Source organism: Hoplias malabaricus, chromosome 2 (genome assembly GCF_029633855.1).
Source record: "Hoplias malabaricus isolate fHopMal1 chromosome 2, fHopMal1.hap1, whole genome shotgun sequence".
Lineage (NCBI taxonomy): Eukaryota > Metazoa > Chordata > Actinopteri > Characiformes > Erythrinidae > Hoplias > Hoplias malabaricus.
In genome coordinates, this window is record NC_089801.1 from 75,098,107 (window position 1) to 75,113,192 (window position 15,086).

The 15,086-nt window shown below is 46.8% G+C and overlaps 33 non-coding genes across 33 annotated transcripts; all 33 read right to left on the reverse strand.

Annotated features, from left to right (window-relative positions):
- Positions 1–96: 96 nt before the first annotated feature.
- LOC136688168 (U2 spliceosomal RNA) lies at positions 97–287 on the reverse strand. The gene has a single exon (XR_010800875.1). It is a non-coding gene; the product is annotated as a U2 spliceosomal RNA (small nuclear RNA).
- A 235-nt stretch (positions 288–522) lies between these two features.
- LOC136688664 (U5 spliceosomal RNA) lies at positions 523–636 on the reverse strand. Its single transcript, XR_010801355.1, has one exon. It is a non-coding gene; the product is annotated as a U5 spliceosomal RNA (small nuclear RNA).
- Positions 637–942: 306 nt separating this feature from the next.
- Positions 943–1,133, reverse strand: LOC136688169 (U2 spliceosomal RNA). Its single transcript, XR_010800876.1, has one exon. It is a non-coding gene; the product is annotated as a U2 spliceosomal RNA (small nuclear RNA).
- A 235-nt stretch (positions 1,134–1,368) lies between these two features.
- On the reverse strand, positions 1,369–1,482 carry LOC136688440 (U5 spliceosomal RNA). The gene has a single exon (XR_010801131.1). It is a non-coding gene; the product is annotated as a U5 spliceosomal RNA (small nuclear RNA).
- Positions 1,483–1,789: 307 nt separating this feature from the next.
- Positions 1,790–1,980, reverse strand: LOC136688170 (U2 spliceosomal RNA). Its single transcript, XR_010800877.1, has one exon. It is a non-coding gene; the product is annotated as a U2 spliceosomal RNA (small nuclear RNA).
- Positions 1,981–2,215: 235 nt separating this feature from the next.
- On the reverse strand, positions 2,216–2,329 carry LOC136688666 (U5 spliceosomal RNA). Its single transcript, XR_010801356.1, has one exon. It is a non-coding gene; the product is annotated as a U5 spliceosomal RNA (small nuclear RNA).
- Positions 2,330–2,636: 307 nt separating this feature from the next.
- Positions 2,637–2,827, reverse strand: LOC136688171 (U2 spliceosomal RNA). Its single transcript, XR_010800878.1, has one exon. It is a non-coding gene; the product is annotated as a U2 spliceosomal RNA (small nuclear RNA).
- Positions 2,828–3,062: 235 nt separating this feature from the next.
- On the reverse strand, positions 3,063–3,176 carry LOC136688667 (U5 spliceosomal RNA). Its single transcript, XR_010801357.1, has one exon. It is a non-coding gene; the product is annotated as a U5 spliceosomal RNA (small nuclear RNA).
- A 307-nt stretch (positions 3,177–3,483) lies between these two features.
- LOC136688172 (U2 spliceosomal RNA) lies at positions 3,484–3,674 on the reverse strand. The gene has a single exon (XR_010800879.1). It is a non-coding gene; the product is annotated as a U2 spliceosomal RNA (small nuclear RNA).
- A 235-nt stretch (positions 3,675–3,909) lies between these two features.
- Positions 3,910–4,023, reverse strand: LOC136688668 (U5 spliceosomal RNA). Its single transcript, XR_010801358.1, has one exon. It is a non-coding gene; the product is annotated as a U5 spliceosomal RNA (small nuclear RNA).
- Positions 4,024–4,329: 306 nt separating this feature from the next.
- On the reverse strand, positions 4,330–4,520 carry LOC136688173 (U2 spliceosomal RNA). The gene has a single exon (XR_010800880.1). It is a non-coding gene; the product is annotated as a U2 spliceosomal RNA (small nuclear RNA).
- A 235-nt stretch (positions 4,521–4,755) lies between these two features.
- On the reverse strand, positions 4,756–4,869 carry LOC136688669 (U5 spliceosomal RNA). Its single transcript, XR_010801359.1, has one exon. It is a non-coding gene; the product is annotated as a U5 spliceosomal RNA (small nuclear RNA).
- Positions 4,870–5,175: 306 nt separating this feature from the next.
- Positions 5,176–5,366, reverse strand: LOC136688174 (U2 spliceosomal RNA). The gene has a single exon (XR_010800881.1). It is a non-coding gene; the product is annotated as a U2 spliceosomal RNA (small nuclear RNA).
- A 235-nt stretch (positions 5,367–5,601) lies between these two features.
- On the reverse strand, positions 5,602–5,715 carry LOC136688670 (U5 spliceosomal RNA). Its single transcript, XR_010801360.1, has one exon. It is a non-coding gene; the product is annotated as a U5 spliceosomal RNA (small nuclear RNA).
- Positions 5,716–6,022: 307 nt separating this feature from the next.
- On the reverse strand, positions 6,023–6,213 carry LOC136688175 (U2 spliceosomal RNA). Its single transcript, XR_010800882.1, has one exon. It is a non-coding gene; the product is annotated as a U2 spliceosomal RNA (small nuclear RNA).
- A 235-nt stretch (positions 6,214–6,448) lies between these two features.
- On the reverse strand, positions 6,449–6,562 carry LOC136688671 (U5 spliceosomal RNA). Its single transcript, XR_010801361.1, has one exon. It is a non-coding gene; the product is annotated as a U5 spliceosomal RNA (small nuclear RNA).
- A 307-nt stretch (positions 6,563–6,869) lies between these two features.
- Positions 6,870–7,060, reverse strand: LOC136688176 (U2 spliceosomal RNA). The gene has a single exon (XR_010800883.1). It is a non-coding gene; the product is annotated as a U2 spliceosomal RNA (small nuclear RNA).
- Positions 7,061–7,295: 235 nt separating this feature from the next.
- On the reverse strand, positions 7,296–7,409 carry LOC136688672 (U5 spliceosomal RNA). The gene has a single exon (XR_010801362.1). It is a non-coding gene; the product is annotated as a U5 spliceosomal RNA (small nuclear RNA).
- A 307-nt stretch (positions 7,410–7,716) lies between these two features.
- Positions 7,717–7,907, reverse strand: LOC136688177 (U2 spliceosomal RNA). The gene has a single exon (XR_010800884.1). It is a non-coding gene; the product is annotated as a U2 spliceosomal RNA (small nuclear RNA).
- A 235-nt stretch (positions 7,908–8,142) lies between these two features.
- Positions 8,143–8,256, reverse strand: LOC136688673 (U5 spliceosomal RNA). Its single transcript, XR_010801363.1, has one exon. It is a non-coding gene; the product is annotated as a U5 spliceosomal RNA (small nuclear RNA).
- Positions 8,257–8,563: 307 nt separating this feature from the next.
- Positions 8,564–8,754, reverse strand: LOC136688178 (U2 spliceosomal RNA). The gene has a single exon (XR_010800885.1). It is a non-coding gene; the product is annotated as a U2 spliceosomal RNA (small nuclear RNA).
- Positions 8,755–8,989: 235 nt separating this feature from the next.
- Positions 8,990–9,103, reverse strand: LOC136688674 (U5 spliceosomal RNA). The gene has a single exon (XR_010801364.1). It is a non-coding gene; the product is annotated as a U5 spliceosomal RNA (small nuclear RNA).
- Positions 9,104–9,410: 307 nt separating this feature from the next.
- LOC136688179 (U2 spliceosomal RNA) lies at positions 9,411–9,601 on the reverse strand. The gene has a single exon (XR_010800886.1). It is a non-coding gene; the product is annotated as a U2 spliceosomal RNA (small nuclear RNA).
- A 235-nt stretch (positions 9,602–9,836) lies between these two features.
- LOC136688675 (U5 spliceosomal RNA) lies at positions 9,837–9,950 on the reverse strand. Its single transcript, XR_010801365.1, has one exon. It is a non-coding gene; the product is annotated as a U5 spliceosomal RNA (small nuclear RNA).
- Positions 9,951–10,257: 307 nt separating this feature from the next.
- On the reverse strand, positions 10,258–10,448 carry LOC136688180 (U2 spliceosomal RNA). Its single transcript, XR_010800887.1, has one exon. It is a non-coding gene; the product is annotated as a U2 spliceosomal RNA (small nuclear RNA).
- A 235-nt stretch (positions 10,449–10,683) lies between these two features.
- Positions 10,684–10,797, reverse strand: LOC136688676 (U5 spliceosomal RNA). The gene has a single exon (XR_010801366.1). It is a non-coding gene; the product is annotated as a U5 spliceosomal RNA (small nuclear RNA).
- A 306-nt stretch (positions 10,798–11,103) lies between these two features.
- Positions 11,104–11,294, reverse strand: LOC136688181 (U2 spliceosomal RNA). Its single transcript, XR_010800888.1, has one exon. It is a non-coding gene; the product is annotated as a U2 spliceosomal RNA (small nuclear RNA).
- A 235-nt stretch (positions 11,295–11,529) lies between these two features.
- Positions 11,530–11,643, reverse strand: LOC136688677 (U5 spliceosomal RNA). The gene has a single exon (XR_010801367.1). It is a non-coding gene; the product is annotated as a U5 spliceosomal RNA (small nuclear RNA).
- Positions 11,644–11,950: 307 nt separating this feature from the next.
- LOC136688182 (U2 spliceosomal RNA) lies at positions 11,951–12,141 on the reverse strand. Its single transcript, XR_010800889.1, has one exon. It is a non-coding gene; the product is annotated as a U2 spliceosomal RNA (small nuclear RNA).
- Positions 12,142–12,376: 235 nt separating this feature from the next.
- On the reverse strand, positions 12,377–12,490 carry LOC136688678 (U5 spliceosomal RNA). The gene has a single exon (XR_010801368.1). It is a non-coding gene; the product is annotated as a U5 spliceosomal RNA (small nuclear RNA).
- Positions 12,491–12,797: 307 nt separating this feature from the next.
- LOC136688183 (U2 spliceosomal RNA) lies at positions 12,798–12,988 on the reverse strand. Its single transcript, XR_010800890.1, has one exon. It is a non-coding gene; the product is annotated as a U2 spliceosomal RNA (small nuclear RNA).
- A 235-nt stretch (positions 12,989–13,223) lies between these two features.
- Positions 13,224–13,337, reverse strand: LOC136688679 (U5 spliceosomal RNA). Its single transcript, XR_010801369.1, has one exon. It is a non-coding gene; the product is annotated as a U5 spliceosomal RNA (small nuclear RNA).
- A 307-nt stretch (positions 13,338–13,644) lies between these two features.
- On the reverse strand, positions 13,645–13,834 carry LOC136688389 (U2 spliceosomal RNA). Its single transcript, XR_010801089.1, has one exon. It is a non-coding gene; the product is annotated as a U2 spliceosomal RNA (small nuclear RNA).
- Positions 13,835–15,086: the final 1,252 nt, after the last annotated feature.

Consider the following 15,086-nt stretch of genomic DNA (forward strand, 5'->3'; position numbering starts at 1 on the left):
ATGAAACAGATTAAAAAGAGAACAGCCTCGAGAAGGCAACATCATAAAGCCGTACCCATGTCCTAACTTATTTCTTTCTGACTTTTAACCAGTTTAAGGAGGTGCACCGTTCCCAGAAGTACTGCAATACCGGGTCGATGCGTGGAGCGGACGGAGCAAGCCCCTCTTCCGTCTCCCTGCTCAAAAAATCAATTTAATATGTAGTCCTCGTATAGAGGACGTATCAGATATTAAACTGATAAGAACAGATACTACACTTGATCTTAGCCAAAAGGCCGAGAAGCGATAACCGGAAAGGCCCGGCCGGCCCGGAGCACCCTGCCGCAAACCAGCAACTACTGGAGGGTATTTAAACCTGGTCGTCAGACCTTGACCCCTCCCACTCAGACACCACCACCACACCGGAGGCTCCTCCCACCAAGAACTGCAAACAGAAGCTAAGAGCTGCTGCTACAGGAACTTGTGGCAAGGCGTGCTCCAAAGACGGCTGTCGCTCTGTCATTATACAGGAAGAAAATGTGTAGCTCTGCAGCAACAGAGCCTTCAAAAATACACAAAACTCGTCAACGTTCCCCTCCACGGAAATCTTTAGTAAAAGGCGAAAGATTTGTACGTGACTGAAGAGAAACCCGAGATATGACGGCTAACGGCAGGCCTTCCGCTCCTCTGCTGGAGGTCTAAGACTCTTGCGGAGGGTGCAGACTGAACAAAGGTCAGGGTGGGATAATCTGTGCATAAATTAACACGCCAATTAGAGGTCAACACAGACGAGAAAAACATGAGATCATAGATTTGTATTTAAAAAAAAAAAAAAAAAAAAAAAAGAAGAAAAATGGAGGGAAAACCATGAAACAGATTAAAAAGAGAACAGCCTCGAGAAGGCAACATCATAAAGCCGTACCCATGTCCTAACTTATTTCTTTCTGACTTTTAACCAGTTTAAGGAGGTGCACCGTTCCCAGAAGTACTGCAATACCGGGTCGATGCGTGGAGCGGACGGAGCAAGCCCCTCTTCCGTCTCCCTGCTCAAAAAATCAATTTAATATGTAGTCCTCGTATAGAGGACGTATCAGATATTAAACTGATAAGAACAGATACTACACTTGATCTTAGCCAAAAGGCCGAGAAGCGATAACCGGAAAGGCCCGGCCGGCCCGGAGCACCCTGCCGCAAACCAGCAACTACTGGAGGGTATTTAAACCTGGTCGTCAGACCTTGACCCCTCCCACTCAGACACCACCACCACACCGGAGGCTCCTCCCACCAAGAACTGCAAACAGAAGCTAAGAGCTGCTGCTACAGGAACTTGTGGCAAGGCGTGCTCCAAAGACGGCTGTCGCTCTGTCATTATACAGGAAGAAAATGTGTAGCTCTGCAGCAACAGAGCCTTCAAAAATACACAAAACTCGTCAACGTTCCCCTCCACGGAAATCTTTAGTAAAAGGCGAAAGATTTGTACGTGACTGAAGAGAAACCCGAGATATGACGGCTAACGACAGGCCTTCCGCTCCTCTGCTGGAGGTCTAAGACTCTTGCGGAGGGTGCAGACTGAACAAAGGTCAGGGTGGGATAATCTGTGCATAAATTAACACGCCAATTAGAGGTCAACACAGACGAGAAAAACATGAGATCATAGATTTGTATTTAAAAAAAAAAAAAAAAAAAAAAAAAGAAGAAAAATGGAGGGAAAACCATGAAACAGATTAAAAAGAGAACAGCCTCGAGAAGGCAACATCATAAAGCCGTACCCATGTCCTAACTTATTTCTTTCTGACTTTTAACCAGTTTAAGGAGGTGCACCGTTCCCAGAAGTACTGCAATACCGGGTCGATGCGTGGAGCGGACGGAGCAAGCCCCTCTTCCGTCTCCCTGCTCAAAAAATCAATTTAATATGTAGTCCTCGTATAGAGGACGTATCAGATATTAAACTGATAAGAACAGATACTACACTTGATCTTAGCCAAAAGGCCGAGAAGCGATAACCGGAAAGGCCCGGCCGGCCCGGAGCACCCTGCCGCAAACCAGCAACTACTGGAGGGTATTTAAACCTGGTCGTCAGACCTTGACCCCTCCCACTCAGACACCACCACCACACCGGAGGCTCCTCCCACCAAGAACTGCAAACAGAAGCTAAGAGCTGCTGCTACAGGAACTTGTGGCAAGGCGTGCTCCAAAGACGGCTGTCGCTCTGTCATTATACAGGAAGAAAATGTGTAGCTCTGCAGCAACAGAGCCTTCAAAAATACACAAAACTCGTCAACGTTCCCCTCCACGGAAATCTTTAGTAAAAGGCGAAAGATTTGTACGTGACTGAAGAGAAACCCGAGATATGACGGCTAACGGCAGGCCTTCCGCTCCTCTGCTGGAGGTCTAAGACTCTTGCGGAGGGTGCAGACTGAACAAAGGTCAGGGTGGGATAATCTGTGCATAAATTAACACGCCAATTAGAGGTCAACACAGACGAGAAAAACATGAGATCATAGATTTGTATTTAAAAAAAAAAAAAAAAAAAAAAAAAGAAGAAAAATGGAGGGAAAACCATGAAACAGATTAAAAAGAGAACAGCCTCGAGAAGGCAACATCATAAAGCCTTACCCATGTCCTAACTTATTTCTTTCTGACTTTTAACCAGTTTAAGGAGGTGCACCGTTCCCAGAAGTACTGCAATACCGGGTCGATGCGTGGAGCGGACGGAGCAAGCCCCTCTTCCGTCTCCCTGCTCAAAAAATCAATTTAATATGTAGTCCTCGTATAGAGGACGTATCAGATATTAAACTGATAAGAACAGATACTACACTTGATCTTAGCCAAAAGGCCGAGAAGCGATAACCGGAAAGGCCCGGCCGGCCCGGAGCACCCTGCCGCAAACCAGCAACTACTGGAGGGTATTTAAACCTGGTCGTCAGACCTTGACCCCTCCCACTCAGACACCACCACCACACCGGAGGCTCCTCCCACCAAGAACTGCAAACAGAAGCTAAGAGCTGCTGCTACAGGAACTTGTGGCAAGGCGTGCTCCAAAGACGGCTGTCGCTCTGTCATTATACAGGAAGAAAATGTGTAGCTCTGCAGCAACAGAGCCTTCAAAAATACACAAAACTCGTCAACGTTCCCCTCCACGGAAATCTTTAGTAAAAGGCGAAAGATTTGTACGTGACTGAAGAGAAACCCGAGATATGACGGCTAACGGCAGGCCTTCCGCTCCTCTGCTGGAGGTCTAAGACTCTTGCGGAGGGTGCAGACTGAACAAAGGTCAGGGTGGGATAATCTGTGCATAAATTAACACGCCAATTAGAGGTCAACACAGACGAGAAAAACATGAGATCATAGATTTGTATTTAAAAAAAAAAAAAAAAAAAAAAAAAGAAGAAAAATGGAGGGAAAACCATGAAACAGATTAAAAAGAGAACAGCCTCGAGAAGGCAACATCATAAAGCCGTACCCATGTCCTAACTTATTTCTTTCTGACTTTTAACCAGTTTAAGGAGGTGCACCGTTCCCAGAAGTACTGCAATACCGGGTCGATGCGTGGAGCGGACGGAGCAAGCCCCTCTTCCGTCTCCCTGCTCAAAAAATCAATTTAATATGTAGTCCTCGTATAGAGGACGTATCAGATATTAAACTGATAAGAACAGATACTACACTTGATCTTAGCCAAAAGGCCGAGAAGCGATAACCGGAAAGGCCCGGCCGGCCCGGAGCACCCTGCCGCAAACCAGCAACTACTGGAGGGTATTTAAACCTGGTCGTCAGACCTTGACCCCTCCCACTCAGACACCACCACCACACCGGAGGCTCCTCCCACCAAGAACTGCAAACAGAAGCTAAGAGCTGCTGCTACAGGAACTTGTGGCAAGGCGTGCTCCAAAGACGGCTGTCGCTCTGTCATTATACAGGAAGAAAATGTGTAGCTCTGCAGCAACAGAGCCTTCAAAAATACACAAAACTCGTCAACGTTCCCCTCCACGGAAATCTTTAGTAAAAGGCGAAAGATTTGTACGTGACTGAAGAGAAACCCGAGATATGACGGCTAACGGCAGGCCTTCCGCTCCTCTGCTGGAGGTCTAAGACTCTTGCGGAGGGTGCAGACTGAACAAAGGTCAGGGTGGGATAATCTGTGCATAAATTAACACGCCAATTAGAGGTCAACACAGACGAGAAAAACATGAGATCATAGATTTGTATTTAAAAAAAAAAAAAAAAAAAAAAAAGAAGAAAAATGGAGGGAAAACCATGAAACAGATTAAAAAGAGAACAGCCTCGAGAAGGCAACATCATAAAGCCGTACCCATGTCCTAACTTATTTCTTTCTGACTTTTAACCAGTTTAAGGAGGTGCACCGTTCCCAGAAGTACTGCAATACCGGGTCGATGCGTGGAGCGGACGGAGCAAGCCCCTCTTCCGTCTCCCTGCTCAAAAAATCAATTTAATATGTAGTCCTCGTATAGAGGACGTATCAGATATTAAACTGATAAGAACAGATACTACACTTGATCTTAGCCAAAAGGCCGAGAAGCGATAACCGGAAAGGCCCGGCCGGCCCGGAGCACCCTGCCGCAAACCAGCAACTACTGGAGGGTATTTAAACCTGGTCGTCAGACCTTGACCCCTCCCACTCAGACACCACCACCACACCGGAGGCTCCTCCCACCAAGAACTGCAAACAGAAGCTAAGAGCTGCTGCTACAGGAACTTGTGGCAAGGCGTGCTCCAAAGACGGCTGTCGCTCTGTCATTATACAGGAAGAAAATGTGTAGCTCTGCAGCAACAGAGCCTTCAAAAATACACAAAACTCGTCAACGTTCCCCTCCACGGAAATCTTTAGTAAAAGGCGAAAGATTTGTACGTGACTGAAGAGAAACCCGAGATATGACGGCTAACGGCAGGCCTTCCGCTCCTCTGCTGGAGGTCTAAGACTCTTGCGGAGGGTGCAGACTGAACAAAGGTCAGGGTGGGATAATCTGTGCATAAATTAACACGCCAATTAGAGGTCAACACAGACGAGAAAAACATGAGATCATAGATTTGTATTTAAAAAAAAAAAAAAAAAAAAAAAAGAAGAAAAATGGAGGGAAAACCATGAAACAGATTAAAAAGAGAACAGCCTCGAGAAGGCAACATCATAAAGCCGTACCCATGTCCTAACTTATTTCTTTCTGACTTTTAACCAGTTTAAGGAGGTGCACCGTTCCCAGAAGTACTGCAATACCGGGTCGATGCGTGGAGCGGACGGAGCAAGCCCCTCTTCCGTCTCCCTGCTCAAAAAATCAATTTAATATGTAGTCCTCGTATAGAGGACGTATCAGATATTAAACTGATAAGAACAGATACTACACTTGATCTTAGCCAAAAGGCCGAGAAGCGATAACCGGAAAGGCCCGGCCGGCCCGGAGCACCCTGCCGCAAACCAGCAACTACTGGAGGGTATTTAAACCTGGTCGTCAGACCTTGACCCCTCCCACTCAGACACCACCACCACACCGGAGGCTCCTCCCACCAAGAACTGCAAACAGAAGCTAAGAGCTGCTGCTACAGGAACTTGTGGCAAGGCGTGCTCCAAAGACGGCTGTCGCTCTGTCATTATACAGGAAGAAAATGTGTAGCTCTGCAGCAACAGAGCCTTCAAAAATACACAAAACTCGTCAACGTTCCCCTCCACGGAAATCTTTAGTAAAAGGCGAAAGATTTGTACGTGACTGAAGAGAAACCCGAGATATGACGGCTAACGGCAGGCCTTCCGCTCCTCTGCTGGAGGTCTAAGACTCTTGCGGAGGGTGCAGACTGAACAAAGGTCAGGGTGGGATAATCTGTGCATAAATTAACACGCCAATTAGAGGTCAACACAGACGAGAAAAACATGAGATCATAGATTTGTATTTAAAAAAAAAAAAAAAAAAAAAAAAAGAAGAAAAATGGAGGGAAAACCATGAAACAGATTAAAAAGAGAACAGCCTCGAGAAGGCAACATCATAAAGCCGTACCCATGTCCTAACTTATTTCTTTCTGACTTTTAACCAGTTTAAGGAGGTGCACCGTTCCCAGAAGTACTGCAATACCGGGTCGATGCGTGGAGCGGACGGAGCAAGCCCCTCTTCCGTCTCCCTGCTCAAAAAATCAATTTAATATGTAGTCCTCGTATAGAGGACGTATCAGATATTAAACTGATAAGAACAGATACTACACTTGATCTTAGCCAAAAGGCCGAGAAGCGATAACCGGAAAGGCCCGGCCGGCCCGGAGCACCCTGCCGCAAACCAGCAACTACTGGAGGGTATTTAAACCTGGTCGTCAGACCTTGACCCCTCCCACTCAGACACCACCACCACACCGGAGGCTCCTCCCACCAAGAACTGCAAACAGAAGCTAAGAGCTGCTGCTACAGGAACTTGTGGCAAGGCGTGCTCCAAAGACGGCTGTCGCTCTGTCATTATACAGGAAGAAAATGTGTAGCTCTGCAGCAACAGAGCCTTCAAAAATACACAAAACTCGTCAACGTTCCCCTCCACGGAAATCTTTAGTAAAAGGCGAAAGATTTGTACGTGACTGAAGAGAAACCCGAGATATGACGGCTAACGGCAGGCCTTCCGCTCCTCTGCTGGAGGTCTAAGACTCTTGCGGAGGGTGCAGACTGAACAAAGGTCAGGGTGGGATAATCTGTGCATAAATTAACACGCCAATTAGAGGTCAACACAGACGAGAAAAACATGAGATCATAGATTTGTATTTAAAAAAAAAAAAAAAAAAAAAAAAAGAAGAAAAATGGAGGGAAAACCATGAAACAGATTAAAAAGAGAACAGCCTCGAGAAGGCAACATCATAAAGCCGTACCCATGTCCTAACTTATTTCTTTCTGACTTTTAACCAGTTTAAGGAGGTGCACCGTTCCCAGAAGTACTGCAATACCGGGTCGATGCGTGGAGCGGACGGAGCAAGCCCCTCTTCCGTCTCCCTGCTCAAAAAATCAATTTAATATGTAGTCCTCGTATAGAGGACGTATCAGATATTAAACTGATAAGAACAGATACTACACTTGATCTTAGCCAAAAGGCCGAGAAGCGATAACCGGAAAGGCCCGGCCGGCCCGGAGCACCCTGCCGCAAACCAGCAACTACTGGAGGGTATTTAAACCTGGTCGTCAGACCTTGACCCCTCCCACTCAGACACCACCACCACACCGGAGGCTCCTCCCACCAAGAACTGCAAACAGAAGCTAAGAGCTGCTGCTACAGGAACTTGTGGCAAGGCGTGCTCCAAAGACGGCTGTCGCTCTGTCATTATACAGGAAGAAAATGTGTAGCTCTGCAGCAACAGAGCCTTCAAAAATACACAAAACTCGTCAACGTTCCCCTCCACGGAAATCTTTAGTAAAAGGCGAAAGATTTGTACGTGACTGAAGAGAAACCCGAGATATGACGGCTAACGGCAGGCCTTCCGCTCCTCTGCTGGAGGTCTAAGACTCTTGCGGAGGGTGCAGACTGAACAAAGGTCAGGGTGGGATAATCTGTGCATAAATTAACACGCCAATTAGAGGTCAACACAGACGAGAAAAACATGAGATCATAGATTTGTATTTAAAAAAAAAAAAAAAAAAAAAAAAAGAAGAAAAATGGAGGGAAAACCATGAAACAGATTAAAAAGAGAACAGCCTCGAGAAGGCAACATCATAAAGCCGTACCCATGTCCTAACTTATTTCTTTCTGACTTTTAACCAGTTTAAGGAGGTGCACCGTTCCCAGAAGTACTGCAATACCGGGTCGATGCGTGGAGCGGACGGAGCAAGCCCCTCTTCCGTCTCCCTGCTCAAAAAATCAATTTAATATGTAGTCCTCGTATAGAGGACGTATCAGATATTAAACTGATAAGAACAGATACTACACTTGATCTTAGCCAAAAGGCCGAGAAGCGATAACCGGAAAGGCCCGGCCGGCCCGGAGCACCCTGCCGCAAACCAGCAACTACTGGAGGGTATTTAAACCTGGTCGTCAGACCTTGACCCCTCCCACTCAGACACCACCACCACACCGGAGGCTCCTCCCACCAAGAACTGCAAACAGAAGCTAAGAGCTGCTGCTACAGGAACTTGTGGCAAGGCGTGCTCCAAAGACGGCTGTCGCTCTGTCATTATACAGGAAGAAAATGTGTAGCTCTGCAGCAACAGAGCCTTCAAAAATACACAAAACTCGTCAACGTTCCCCTCCACGGAAATCTTTAGTAAAAGGCGAAAGATTTGTACGTGACTGAAGAGAAACCCGAGATATGACGGCTAACGGCAGGCCTTCCGCTCCTCTGCTGGAGGTCTAAGACTCTTGCGGAGGGTGCAGACTGAACAAAGGTCAGGGTGGGATAATCTGTGCATAAATTAACACGCCAATTAGAGGTCAACACAGACGAGAAAAACATGAGATCATAGATTTGTATTTAAAAAAAAAAAAAAAAAAAAAAAAAGAAGAAAAATGGAGGGAAAACCATGAAACAGATTAAAAAGAGAACAGCCTCGAGAAGGCAACATCATAAAGCCGTACCCATGTCCTAACTTATTTCTTTCTGACTTTTAACCAGTTTAAGGAGGTGCACCGTTCCCAGAAGTACTGCAATACCGGGTCGATGCGTGGAGCGGACGGAGCAAGCCCCTCTTCCGTCTCCCTGCTCAAAAAATCAATTTAATATGTAGTCCTCGTATAGAGGACGTATCAGATATTAAACTGATAAGAACAGATACTACACTTGATCTTAGCCAAAAGGCCGAGAAGCGATAACCGGAAAGGCCCGGCCGGCCCGGAGCACCCTGCCGCAAACCAGCAACTACTGGAGGGTATTTAAACCTGGTCGTCAGACCTTGACCCCTCCCACTCAGACACCACCACCACACCGGAGGCTCCTCCCACCAAGAACTGCAAACAGAAGCTAAGAGCTGCTGCTACAGGAACTTGTGGCAAGGCGTGCTCCAAAGACGGCTGTCGCTCTGTCATTATACAGGAAGAAAATGTGTAGCTCTGCAGCAACAGAGCCTTCAAAAATACACAAAACTCGTCAACGTTCCCCTCCACGGAAATCTTTAGTAAAAGGCGAAAGATTTGTACGTGACTGAAGAGAAACCCGAGATATGACGGCTAACGGCAGGCCTTCCGCTCCTCTGCTGGAGGTCTAAGACTCTTGCGGAGGGTGCAGACTGAACAAAGGTCAGGGTGGGATAATCTGTGCATAAATTAACACGCCAATTAGAGGTCAACACAGACGAGAAAAACATGAGATCATAGATTTGTATTTAAAAAAAAAAAAAAAAAAAAAAAAAGAAGAAAAATGGAGGGAAAACCATGAAACAGATTAAAAAGAGAACAGCCTCGAGAAGGCAACATCATAAAGCCGTACCCATGTCCTAACTTATTTCTTTCTGACTTTTAACCAGTTTAAGGAGGTGCACCGTTCCCAGAAGTACTGCAATACCGGGTCGATGCGTGGAGCGGACGGAGCAAGCCCCTCTTCCGTCTCCCTGCTCAAAAAATCAATTTAATATGTAGTCCTCGTATAGAGGACGTATCAGATATTAAACTGATAAGAACAGATACTACACTTGATCTTAGCCAAAAGGCCGAGAAGCGATAACCGGAAAGGCCCGGCCGGCCCGGAGCACCCTGCCGCAAACCAGCAACTACTGGAGGGTATTTAAACCTGGTCGTCAGACCTTGACCCCTCCCACTCAGACACCACCACCACACCGGAGGCTCCTCCCACCAAGAACTGCAAACAGAAGCTAAGAGCTGCTGCTACAGGAACTTGTGGCAAGGCGTGCTCCAAAGACGGCTGTCGCTCTGTCATTATACAGGAAGAAAATGTGTAGCTCTGCAGCAACAGAGCCTTCAAAAATACACAAAACTCGTCAACGTTCCCCTCCACGGAAATCTTTAGTAAAAGGCGAAAGATTTGTACGTGACTGAAGAGAAACCCGAGATATGACGGCTAACGGCAGGCCTTCCGCTCCTCTGCTGGAGGTCTAAGACTCTTGCGGAGGGTGCAGACTGAACAAAGGTCAGGGTGGGATAATCTGTGCATAAATTAACACGCCAATTAGAGGTCAACACAGACGAGAAAAACATGAGATCATAGATTTGTATTTAAAAAAAAAAAAAAAAAAAAAAAAAGAAGAAAAATGGAGGGAAAACCATGAAACAGATTAAAAAGAGAACAGCCTCGAGAAGGCAACATCATAAAGCCGTACCCATGTCCTAACTTATTTCTTTCTGACTTTTAACCAGTTTAAGGAGGTGCACCGTTCCCAGAAGTACTGCAATACCGGGTCGATGCGTGGAGCGGACGGAGCAAGCCCCTCTTCCGTCTCCCTGCTCAAAAAATCAATTTAATATGTAGTCCTCGTATAGAGGACGTATCAGATATTAAACTGATAAGAACAGATACTACACTTGATCTTAGCCAAAAGGCCGAGAAGCGATAACCGGAAAGGCCCGGCCGGCCCGGAGCACCCTGCCGCAAACCAGCAACTACTGGAGGGTATTTAAACCTGGTCGTCAGACCTTGACCCCTCCCACTCAGACACCACCACCACACCGGAGGCTCCTCCCACCAAGAACTGCAAACAGAAGCTAAGAGCTGCTGCTACAGGAACTTGTGGCAAGGCGTGCTCCAAAGACGGCTGTCGCTCTGTCATTATACAGGAAGAAAATGTGTAGCTCTGCAGCAACAGAGCCTTCAAAAATACACAAAACTCGTCAACGTTCCCCTCCACGGAAATCTTTAGTAAAAGGCGAAAGATTTGTACGTGACTGAAGAGAAACCCGAGATATGACGGCTAACGGCAGGCCTTCCGCTCCTCTGCTGGAGGTCTAAGACTCTTGCGGAGGGTGCAGACTGAACAAAGGTCAGGGTGGGATAATCTGTGCATAAATTAACACGCCAATTAGAGGTCAACACAGACGAGAAAAACATGAGATCATAGATTTGTATTTAAAAAAAAAAAAAAAAAAAAAAAAGAAGAAAAATGGAGGGAAAACCATGAAACAGATTAAAAAGAGAACAGCCTCGAGAAGGCAACATCATAAAGCCGTACCCATGTCCTAACTTATTTCTTTCTGACTTTTAACCAGTTTAAGGAGGTGCACCGTTCCCAGAAGTACTGCAATACCGGGTCGATGCGTGGAGCGGACGGAGCAAGCCCCTCTTCCGTCTCCCTGCTCAAAAAATCAATTTAATATGTAGTCCTCGTATAGAGGACGTATCAGATATTAAACTGATAAGAACAGATACTACACTTGATCTTAGCCAAAAGGCCGAGAAGCGATAACCGGAAAGGCCCGGCCGGCCCGGAGCACCCTGCCGCAAACCAGCAACTACTGGAGGGTATTTAAACCTGGTCGTCAGACCTTGACCCCTCCCACTCAGACACCACCACCACACCGGAGGCTCCTCCCACCAAGAACTGCAAACAGAAGCTAAGAGCTGCTGCTACAGGAACTTGTGGCAAGGCGTGCTCCAAAGACGGCTGTCGCTCTGTCATTATACAGGAAGAAAATGTGTAGCTCTGCAGCAACAGAGCCTTCAAAAATACACAAAACTCGTCAACGTTCCCCTCCACGGAAATCTTTAGTAAAAGGCGAAAGATTTGTACGTGACTGAAGAGAAACCCGAGATATGACGGCTAACGGCAGGCCTTCCGCTCCTCTGCTGGAGGTCTAAGACTCTTGCGGAGGGTGCAGACTGAACAAAGGTCAGGGTGGGATAATCTGTGCATAAATTAACACGCCAATTAGAGGTCAACACAGACGAGAAAAACATGAGATCATAGATTTGTATTTAAAAAAAAAAAAAAAAAAAAAAAAAGAAGAAAAATGGAGGGAAAACCATGAAACAGATTAAAAAGAGAACAGCCTCGAGAAGGCAACATCATAAAGCCGTACCCATGTCCTAACTTATTTCTTTCTGACTTTTAACCAGTTTAAGGAGGTGCACCGTTCCCAGAAGTACTGCAATACCGGGTCGATGCGTGGAGCGGACGGAGCAAGCCCCTCTTCCGTCTCCCTGCTCAAAAAATCAATTTAATATGTAGTCCTCGTATAGAGGACGTATCAGATATTAAACTGATAAGAACAGATACTACACTTGATCTTAGCCAAAAGGCCGAGAAGCGATAACCGGAAAGGCCCGGCCGGCCCGGAGCACCCTGCCGCAAACCAGCAACTACTGGAGGGTATTTAAACCTGGTCGTCAGACCTTGACCCCTCCCACTCAGACACCACCACCACACCGGAGGCTCCTCCCACCAAGAACTGCAAACAGAAGCTAAGAGCTGCTGCTACAGGAACTTGTGGCAAGGCGTGCTCCAAAGACGGCTGTCGCTCTGTCATTATACAGGAAGAAAATGTGTAGCTCTGCAGCAACAGAGCCTTCAAAAATACACAAAACTCGTCAACGTTCCCCTCCACGGAAATCTTTAGTAAAAGGCGAAAGATTTGTACGTGACTGAAGAGAAACCCGAGATATGACGGCTAACGGCAGGCCTTCCGCTCCTCTGCTGGAGGTCTAAGACTCTTGCGGAGGGTGCAGACTGAACAAAGGTCAGGGTGGGATAATCTGTGCATAAATTAACACGCCAATTAGAGGTCAACACAGACGAGAAAAACATGAGATCATAGATTTGTATTTAAAAAAAAAAAAAAAAAAAAAAAAAGAAGAAAAATGGAGGGAAAACCATGAAACAGATTAAAAAGAGAACAGCCTCGAGAAGGCAACATCATAAAGCCGTACCCATGTCCTAACTTATTTCTTTCTGACTTTTAACCAGTTTAAGGAGGTGCACCGTTCCCAGAAGTACTGCAATACCGGGTCGATGCGTGGAGCGGACGGAGCAAGCCCCTCTTCCGTCTCCCTGCTCAAAAAATCAATTTAATATGTAGTCCTCGTATAGAGGACGTATCAGATATTAAACTGATAAGAACAGATACTACACTTGATCTTAGCCAAAAGGCCGAGAAGCGATAACCGGAAAGGCCCGGCCGGCCCGGAGCACCCTGCCGCAAACCAGCAACTACTGGAGGGTATTTAAACCTGGTCGTCAGACCTTGACCCCTCCCACTCAGACACCACCACCACACCGGAGGCTCCTCCCACCAAGAACTGCAAACAGAAGCTAAGAGCTGCTGCTACAGGAACTTGTGGCAAGGCGTGCTCCAAAGACGGCTGTCGCTCTGTCATTATACAGGAAGAAAATGTGTAGCTCTGCAGCAACAGAGCCTTCAAAAATACACAAAACTCGTCAACGTTCCCCTCCACGGAAATCTTTAGTAAAAGGCGAAAGATTTGTACGTGACTGAAGAGAAACCCGAGATATGACGGCTAACGGCAGGCCTTCCGCTCCTCTGCTGGAGGTCTAAGACTCTTGCGGAGGGTGCAGACTGAACAAAGGTCAGGGTGGGATAATCTGTGCATAAATTAACACGCCAATTAGAGGTCAACACAGACGAGAAAAACATGAGATCATAGATTTGTATTTAAAAAAAAAAAAAAAAAAAAAAAAAGAAGAAAAATGGAGGGAAAACCATGAAACAGATTAAAAAGAGAACAGCCTCGAGAAGGCAACATCATAAAGCCGTACCCATGTCCTAACTTATTTCTTTCTGACTTTTAACCAGTTTAAGGAGGTGCACCGTTCCCAGAAGTACTGCAATACCGGGTCGATGCGTGGAGCGGACGGAGCAAGCCCCTCTTCCGTCTCCCTGCTCAAAAAATCAATTTAATATGTAGTCCTCGTATAGAGGACGTATCAGATATTAAACTGATAAGAACAGATTTTTTTTTTTTTTTTTTTTTTTCCAACCAAAGCTTTATTTACATATTTCAATCATTACAATCAGACAAGAAAAAACACATTCACCGCCACCACACTTTAAACCACCCAACACAGTCCCCTAGATGCCCAATTTCCAGAATCCTTCACTTGGTCAAAAAAAAAAAAAAAAAAAAAAAAAAAAAAAAAAAAAAAAAAAAACCAACCCAAAATTCATAATCACCTCCCAGGACTCCCATCAATTTTTGGGCCACCATGAGTGCCCCAACACCGTGAGGCCTGCAAAACCTCCAGTCTCTCCCACCCCTCCCACTCCCACCCTGATGATTCCCTCCCCACCATCCTCCCTGCTGTTAATAATCTTACGGTGACGCCCTTTGAAAACATGTAACATGAGGTTTGGGTCTGCCTTTGTTTCCCTGACTCTGAGACTCTCGCATCTCGTGCCCCATGAGACACACTTCGCCACCGAGATCACTGTCCAGAAGTCCCTTGCCTCACGTCGTTCGAGATTCTTCAGACCACTACCGTACAACACCATTTCCCTTTTCAAAACCGTCCTGCCACCCCCAGATCCCCACCAAGCTGCGACAAGCCTCCAGAAATGGGCCACTATTGGGCAGGACCAGAGGGCGTGCTCAATCGTCTCCTCCCCACCACAACCAAGGGGGCACAGAGGGGTGTGCCCAGATCCGTGCCTGTACAAGCGCTCCCTTACTGGAAGGCGGCCTAGCGCCCCTAGCCAGTGCAGGTCTTTGCTGGCCCCGTCTAGCCAGCTGGGCTGAAGTTCAGCCCAGTCAACTGACGGGGAACAGGCGATTGCCATGTGTGTGGTACTCTGAGCTACAAGCTGGTCCCTCCACTTCCTGTACAGCTGCCTGTGGTCCATAATGGTGTCCTCCTCCAGGCACCACCTATTGTCCCTCACAAACTCGGCAGCCTTTTGATAGTGCCAGGGCCTATCGTTGGACCAGGGCGCTGTACCTCTCCATGGGATGACATTACGTAATGTGAAAGCAAACCAGAACCTTGCAAAGAGACTGGAGGCATGGTCCACCCCCCCTTGCACCATCCTCGCCACGAATGCCGTATGAAGTGCCATGATCTTAAGAGGCGCACAAATCACCCCTCTACCCCCCTTTTTCTTCTCCTTATACATTGTAAAGCGGGCGACGAGTTCGTACCTCCCACCCCACACAAAACCAAACATGGCCCTTTCCAGCCGCCTGCCTATCACAAAAGGGATCGGGTAAACATACGCCAAATGTATCACGGCCGCAAAAAGGTCTGT